The sequence below is a fragment of the Crocodylus porosus genome, unplaced genomic scaffold (genome assembly GCF_001723895.1).
Source record: "Crocodylus porosus isolate Cpor-Errol unplaced genomic scaffold, CroPor_comp1, whole genome shotgun sequence".
NCBI lineage: Eukaryota > Metazoa > Chordata > Crocodylia > Crocodylidae > Crocodylus > Crocodylus porosus.
In genome coordinates, this window is record NW_017728914.1 from 35,852,539 (window position 1) to 35,861,048 (window position 8,510).

The 8,510-nt window shown below is 47.0% G+C and overlaps 1 protein-coding gene across 2 annotated transcripts in view; it reads left to right on the forward strand.

Annotated features, from left to right (window-relative positions):
- The window catches only part of SGCD (sarcoglycan delta), a 241,655-nt gene that overhangs the window by 108,986 nt on the left and 124,159 nt on the right, over positions 1-8,510 (forward strand). The gene's annotated exons all lie outside the window — the stretch shown is intronic.

Sequence of the window (8,510 nt, forward strand, 5' to 3'; positions counted from 1 at the left end):
AGTCCAGGATGGGACATATATACAAATTAAAAAGTTTTTTGCTTTTCCCTTGCACTGACTAGATCTCAACCACAGTGGATATCTGGGTTACAGCTTTCTTATTAATTTTGTCATGCACCTGGACGACGTATATGCATCTCTCCAAGGTAGTTTGTGGTCTCTCATTTCAGCATTTTTGTCTCAGTGCAGCTTAGAAATTATTCCTACCGATTATTTATTTATATCGTCCTGTTTTTCAACTTATACCGGAGCCATTTTCTGTCATCCATAATTGATTTTAACATTCCTGGAGTTGATCTAAAAGAGAAGTTAAATAACAGAAACCTATTGCTCTTAATTATCCATACACACTAAAGCATTCATATCTTGTGAGCCAGATTTGGGAATGCTGCTCTTTGATGCCTTCCTTCTAATAAGGTTCAGCGATGTAAACGAAGGGCCGATTTGTTGAACTGTGCAGAACTGTGTGACCTTATCTGGAAATAACAAACCAGTTCTGAATTACCAGGCCTGGAAGATGATGATAATGATGGTGATAATGATAAAAAAGAAAAACATTAACTATTGATTGCTGTTGCACTATATGAACCAACTCTTCCTATAACGCTTTGGCTGGGGCTGCTTGGAGCAGGGGGTTGGACTAGATGTGACCACCTGAGGTCTCTTTCAACCCTCATTTTCGGTGATTCTGTGAAAAAGAATTTGTCTCTTCTCTCTTGGAAATTTAAAAAAAAAATTAAGTTTGGAGAAGGAAATTTTGGAGACTCCCTCGGCCGTAGGGTGACTTTCTTCTAGGGTCTGAGTGCATACTTGCCTTGCTTCCATTACACATGTTGCCCCTGCTGTGTTTGGGAGCACTGGTATATCAGGATGGACTCGTATACATTTTCCAGCCCAAAGGGTCTTTAGCAAGGCAGGATGAGCATTGCAGCCTCAGTGCGTTTTGTGCAGTTGATTATCAAAACCAGTGGGCAGCCTTTGTGGCGCATTGCAGTTTGGGCAGGGAGCACGGCAGAGCTCAGGCAGGAGAAGGGGACTGGCATGGCAGGTGGGGAAGGCACAGAGCTGAATTTGTGGCACGCTTGCCAAAATGGTTGGCCCCCGGTGATCTGAAAGGGGACTGCTGTACATTGGCCCAGAGGACCATTGAAGACTCACTGAAGCTGTATTTCAGAGACGCGTAGAAAACGAGGGTTGGAAGGGACCTCAGGAGGTCATCGAGTCCAACCCCCTGCTCAAAAAAGGTGGTTACCTGCTGAGGGCAAAGTAAAGCAGCAAATACACCAGATAGGTGGGATATTGTTGGAGAACAATTCATCCAGGAGGAGCTTTCACCTGAGCAATATCAGAGGTGAAGGGCTCCTAAGACTGTTCAAGTCGGCGGGTCCAGATGCTCTCCACCCCAGGGTGTTGAGGGAGTTAGCAGGGGTTATTGCAGGGCCCTTGGCACAGCTCTACGAGCGATTGTGGTGCTCAGGCCCGGTGGTGGATGACTGGAAGGTAGCCAACATGGTCCCCATCTTTAAAAAAGGGAGGACCCGGGCAACTATAGGCCCATCAGTCTTACCTCAATCCTAAGGAAACTCTTTCAGATCATCGAGGAGCACATCCATGATGGGCCAGCTTCAGAGATGATGCTCAAGGGCAACCAGCACTGTTTCATTAGGGGCAGGTCATGTCAGACCAACCTGATTGCCTTTTACGATCAGGTCACAAAAGCATTGGATGCAGGTGTCGCCATGGACGTAGTCCTTCTGGACTTCAGCAAGGCCTTTGACACTGTCTCCCACCCCATCCTCATTAAAAAACTAGGTGAATGTGGCATCAATGCCTACACAATCAGATGGATTGCAGATTGGCTGAAGGGTCGCACTCAGAGGGTGGTGGTGGCTGGGACATATTCGACCCGGGAGGAAGTGGGCAGCGGAGTACCCCAGGGCTCGGTCCTTGGGCCTGCACTGTTCAGTCTCTTTATCAGCGATTTGGATGATGGGGTGAAAAGCAACCTGTGTTAATTCGCTGATGATACCAAAATTTGGGGGGAGGTGAGCACGCTAGTAGGGAGGGAAAGATTGCAGCAAGATCTGGATAGGTTACAGGGGTGGGCTAGCAAAAACAGGATGTATTGCAATATTGGCAAGTGCAGGGTGCTGCATGTGGGCAGTAGTAACCAGCAGCACACTTACAAGATGGGAAACTCCCTTCTTGAGAGCACGAAGGCAGAAAGGGGTGTGGGAGTCATCATTGATGCTGAGATGAACATGGGCCGGCGGTGTGGGGACGCGGTCAGGACGGCCAACCGGACCTTGTCATGCATCCGCAGATGCATCTCGAGCAGGGCCAGGGAGGGGATCCTCCCCCTCTATGCGGCACCGGTCAGGCCACAGCTGGAGGACTGCGTCCAGCTCTGGGCGCTGCACTTCAGGAGGGATGTGGACAGCATGGAGAGGGTCCAGAGGAGGCCACTCGCATGATCCAGGGACAGCAGGGCAGGCCCTACGAGGAGAGGTGACGGGGCCTGAACCTGTTCAGCCTTCACAAGCAAAGGCTGAGGGGGGAGCTGGAGACTGTCTATAAACTCACTAGGGGAGGCCAGAAGGGTTTGGGAGAGACCTTGTTTCCCTGAGCACCCCCCTGGCATAACAAGGAATAACGGCCACAAGTCGTTGGAGAGGAGGTTTAGGTTAGACATCCGCAAGAACGACTTCGCGGTCAGGGCGGCTAGGAGCTGGGACCAACTTCCAAGGGAAGTGGTGCTGGCTCCTACCCTGGGGGGCTTGAAGAGGAGGCTTGATGCCTACCTGGCTGGAGTCATTTGAGCCCAGTTTTTCTCCTACCCAAGCGGGGGGTCGGACTTGAAGATCTACAAGGTCCCTTCGACCCAACTTCTGTGATTTTATGGTATCAGGGGTGTAGGTAGTAGCCATGATGGTCTAAGGACACAGGCAGACCTTTGGGTAAATCTGATCTCTTTTATTAAACCAAATCAAATAGTTGGGGTGGGGGGGGAATTTTTCCAACTATTTGAGTTGGTCTAATAAAAAGGTCAATTGTATATCATTTACTTTACTAAACTCGTTTTTTCCCCCCTTCTCCTTCCATCTCCTTCCTTTCTGTTCCAAATTTCCACTTTCCTCAAGGGAACATTGGCGTTCTTTGCAGAGAAAAACGCTAACTGGAAATTTATATAAGTGGTGAACTGCCTCACGTGTGTGAGGTTACACGCTGGGACAGTGGGATAAAGTATGTTACCATCGTTGTCATTTTAAATAACCGGGTTTCCTAAGTGAATCCTGCACTTTACTTACATACATGCTGGACATCTCGCAGTCTTATTTTCATAAGCAGGATACTTTCAGTTTTGGTGAATTGTTGTTCGATGAAAGAAAGCTGGGTAGATAGTCCACTTTGTTTCTCTTAATGCATAGACCAAGTTGGCCAGGTAGCTTGCTATAGTACTTAAGCAAAGAACAAATGTATGTATTTTTCTCCCTCCCTCCCTCCTTCTATCTATCCATCCATCCATCTATCTATCTATCCGTCCATCCATAGTGAGAGAGAGAGAGCAAAGCCATAAAGTTATAGTGGTTCAAGTGCGGCAAACAAAAACACGGCTCTCGATGGTAGATGGATAAGGAAAGAGTTTGTTGTTGTACGAAAACATCTTAACTTTTTACAGAATAGTTTCATAATGAAAGTGGCTTCCAGTTACCAAAACTCAGTGCCTGTGTCAGTGAAGATTTCTACAGAACCAGTTTTACCCGTCTCCTGTTGATAACAATAATTGGAATTATTGGACCTTCAAAGCCATGAAGAAAGTAATGGATGACCAGCTGCACCACAAATGAAAAAGTAATCTGTGGAGTAATTACTGCCAGTCAACCTGAGCCCAGCTGTGCAATATTAATGGGATGCTTGATCAGTCTATACAGAGTTCTCCATCACACTCCTAGAGCATAGCACAGATCCAGCAAATTGTTCTGGATTCTTAGGCAGACCACTTATTACAGGAGCAGAATAAAATGTTGCACCATGATATTAAATATGAGCACACAAAAAAGTTATTGGGTCCCAAACTTAAATATTTAGAAGTTTAAAAATGATTTGCCCTCCAACCTCCTTTAATATCTTCATTGAACAAACTACATAACACCTGCCGCTCGGCTGTAAAAGAGGACGGACAGCTCTCTCACCTACAGCACGGGTGTTTCCATGTTTAGTAAGGTGATGTGATAGTGCTAGCGAACAGCTAAAGGCAGGGGGTTCTCCTCTTGAAGGCCACACCATACACATTAGAAAACATCTAACGAGCTAGGAGACACCAGTGAGAGTTGTGCTGCAGCCCTGATCTAGCAACGCAGTCAGTGTGTGGTTAATACGAGCCCTCCCGCTTGCTTCAGCCGGACTATGCGTGTGCTTGAATGCTTTGCTGCACTGAAGCCCAGTAGGAGTAAAAGTCCACCCGATCGATGCCCTCAAGGTGAGAAAGGTTTGAACCAGAGTCAGCTTCCCCATCCCAGGATCTTTGGGGCGGTCCATCTTGCGATCCAGACTTGGAGACATATCCCTACACCTCCACGTTTTTGGAAAGTCAGGTGCACCTCTGCAAGGTGATGTGTATTTTGTGGCTTGGACCTGCCCCCATGTACGCTGTTAAGGAAAGCAGGAGAGGAACAATCAAAGCAACGCGGGCTTCCTTAGGCAACCCGCTTGTTGAGCGTGCCGACACGGCTCCCGGGGGTGCGAGGAAGGCAGTGCGATGGGGGGAGGACAGACGGCGCCGCGGGCTGTTCTTCAGCTACCTCTCTGTGGAGCTGGCTGCGCTCTTCCTCCAGGCCGAGAGGATCTGAGCCTTCGTGGTTTGTTTTTCCCCCCGCAGTTGGGGGTTTCTCTTTCGGGATGGTCGGAAAGCAGCTCGGGCTCTGCAAGGATGGAAGCTGCATAGTGGATTTGGAAGAGCCAGGCAGGAGGGCACCAAGGCGGTGAAGAGCCCATGGAAACCCACTGAACGAGACGGGGGGACGTGGTATCCCCAGCATTGGCCCCCTTTGCAGTCGAAGAAACTCTCTCTCCTTGGCAGGATACGAGGCCAACATCATTGAAAGGGAAGGGATTTGCAGTTGTTTTTGACAACCCAAGTGGCAGTTTGGGTCAGGAGACTATTTTGGTTTTCCACATGGGAGTCTCGAGGTCCTGCTTGGTCCCCTGGCTTGCTGGGAGACCTGTACAGGTCATTTCACTGCTCTTTGCCTTTGTTTCTGCTTTAAGCCTTTGTCTGTTTGGACCCTGGGAAATACCCAGGGACAGTTCCTTATTGTGTGTTTATACAACAGGTAGCGCGGCAGGGTCGGGATCTCTATGCGGTATGGCAATACAAATACTAACAGCAGCCTAAGAGCAAGGTCCTGGGGTGGGGTGACTCCGCAGCCGTTGAGGAGAGCTATGCCGATTACACCAGCTGGATATCCGCTCCCGATGGAATAAAATGAGATTTTGAGCTTCCAAATGCGAGAGGATGTTAGTGCCTTGCTGCTTTGTCAGACTCCAGTATGGCTGTCAGCCTTCCTTGCTAGGGTCTGAAGATCTTATTTTTAAAATGCGCGATTTTATGATTTGATATTTCGTGCTTCACGCTTTTCTGTTCGGTTCAGCTGCTTGAACCTTACCTCCCCGAAAAAGGCCAGTTTGAAACATCACTCATGCCGACGGATCATTACGTGCCATTAGTTGGTATTCGCAAGTTGTCGGCAGAGATTTTCAAGCCTTAGAGATTCATGCCCTTTAATTCCAGTTCAAAATGCAAATAGACATTGAAAACATCTGTTCAGCATCCTCATTTGAGAGGTCTGTGACCTCCGCATTTTTTCTCTTGCTCACAGTAAAGGACTGTAGCGTCTATTAAATTAATATGTAATGTAGCTGCTGCTAGGCCAGAAGCCTGCGAACTCTTCTGCAACCCCCCAGTATCAAAATCTGAGCAGCAACTTACATATCAGGTCTTCTTTTCATTTCCCCTAAAACTCAGCTCTGCATTCACCACTGGATTTCAACACCTTGACATAAGGGGTTGCAGAGAACCTGGATGGGTTGACGACACCCTGACATGGAGGATTATGTTGGATACATTTATTCAGCTGATTCTCAGTTTGCTCAATCTTTGAATATATAAACCTATAAGTCTGCAGAAGAGAAGACCAAGGGGGGGATTGAGTGGCAGCCTTGAACTCCCTGCAGGAGGATGGAGTTGGACTGGTCTCAGTGGGGGCAGATGACAGGACAAGGAGCAATGGGCTCCAGCTGCAGCAAGGGACGTTGAGGTTGGATATTAGGAAAAACTTTCTCTCAGAGGGTAGTAAAGACCTGGAATGGGTTACCCAGAGAGGTGGTGCAGTCTCCATCCTTGGAGGTATTTAAGGCCTTGGCTGGGATGATGTAGCTGGGGCTGGTCCTGCTTGGAGCAGGGGGCTGGACTCGATGTGACCTCCCGAGCTCCCTTCCCACCCTCACTGTCAGTGATTCTGTGATTCTACCAGTACTGTGCAGTTCAGTGCTATTCTTTATTGCCAATACTTTCAAATCAGGACAAGATGACATGAAATACCATGTCATGAAGTGCTGCAATGCAAAGCCCTTCCAAGAAGTAGAAGAATGGGAAGCACCTGAAGACAGACTCCACAAAGAAGTTGGGACTCTGAAAGGCAGAAGTAGCAATGCCGAGAAAGTCAGCGTGCTGTTAGACATTTTTGATGCTATTTAGAGTAGATTTCTGAAAATATTCAAGCGGTATAAAATTATAGGGATGCTTCTGAGAACAAAAATAAAGCTCAGACGGCAGGCTCATTTTCTTTGCAATTGTATGTCTTGTCAAGCCTCTGCTAAACTAATCAATCAGCTAATCGGCCTTCTGATAATCAAAGAAGCAACAAATTGCAATCACTTGACGAGTCTTGACAAGGAGGCTTGCTCTCTCTCTTCTTTCCAAACACGTTAATCTGAGTACGCCGGCAAAGAGAACGAGTCCATCTGAGAAGTCACCTGGATTCAGAGTACACCTTGCTAAGGTCACTGATTCATTGACTGAATAGAAAACCTCAGTGAAAATATGAAATAAAAAAGTACAACCCAGGTCATACAGAAACCTTCCCATAATATTGGTGCTTAAACCCTTAGAGAATAAAATTCTTAACTGTAAATTTTATATATATATATATATTGTACAGTACATCTTGAATATATCCTCCTGTCCTCAATACATATCTTCAAGACCCAGACCGTCTTCTCTGTCCTAGGATTTTCTGCCAGTCAGATTCGGCCTCTATGCAGTCTCTGGGGCTAGAGACAGAAGTTACACGTAAACCAGTTTAAGTGATCAGAAACTGGTTAAAACTTGTAACAGAATAGAAGCTCAGTGCACATAAACCAGTTTCAAAATGGCTGAAACTGGTTTAAGATCAATCTGGTTGAATGTAGTATCAGACTTAAGTGATTTAGGTTAAACCGGTTTATGGAACTTCTGTCCCAGGCCCAGAGGGATTGATTTGCTCTGAAGTACGTTTGCTCTGATGGCTCACCTGGGTGGCACTATCCCATGGTGCCCTGTATGCATAGCTGTGGCTAAAAAAATATTGAAAATCTGCTTCAGGTGGCTGTAGTACAAGGTGATGGTCCACGTAAGCCCAGCAAGGTTGAGGCACTTCAGCTTTCATAGCTTGCAGGACACAGTTGTGTTGTGGCTGGTGCCCGTGACTTCACAACGCACATGCCCGCATATCCATTGCAACTCTTTGGCCTGAGTCTGGAGCAAGGCTCATGTTCACACCTCTGGGGCTGAAGCAAGATGCTTACCTGCCCGGTCACTGCAACACAACACATGTTCAAGTCCACCTTGGAAGAAGCCTTTCTCACCCCAACAAGCCTAAAATGCACAGACTTCTGGTGCCGAAGCCACCGTCTTGCTTTGCAGAAGCAAGGGCAGTTGGATTTGGACAATGCTAGCAGCGATGTAGGGAAAATCGTTTTCCTGCTGAGCTGCCCATAACTTTCAGACAATTCGGGGAGCCTCTTGATAAGGACGACGAGGTCTGTTTGCTGAGCAAAATGATGTTACCAATCTGCAAGTAAACTCCAGCTCTGCACTCCACTTGTCATTATTTAATCTGTCCTGAGGAATAATACAGATAAAAGGATGCTCTAGTCCCATGATGTAGAGAACTGATACCCACAGTGAATCATAATCAAGCGGGGGATTCATTTTTCCCTTTTTTTTTTTTATTTCTCCGGCAAAAAAAAAGAAGCTGTTATCTGGTCTTAAATGGAATCATAAATTCTTTGTCCTCTTTGGGCAAAAATGCTCCGCTGCTGCTGTTATCACTTGGGAGTCTTTAAAAATATTTAAGACTTTCTTTGTTCGGTCTGTGTTGTTGTTTCGTATAGCCGCACTCGGGCCAGCTATAACATGCATTAATTAGACGTGGTCCGGAGCTGGGAAATTGGCACCTGCTTTCCAGCCC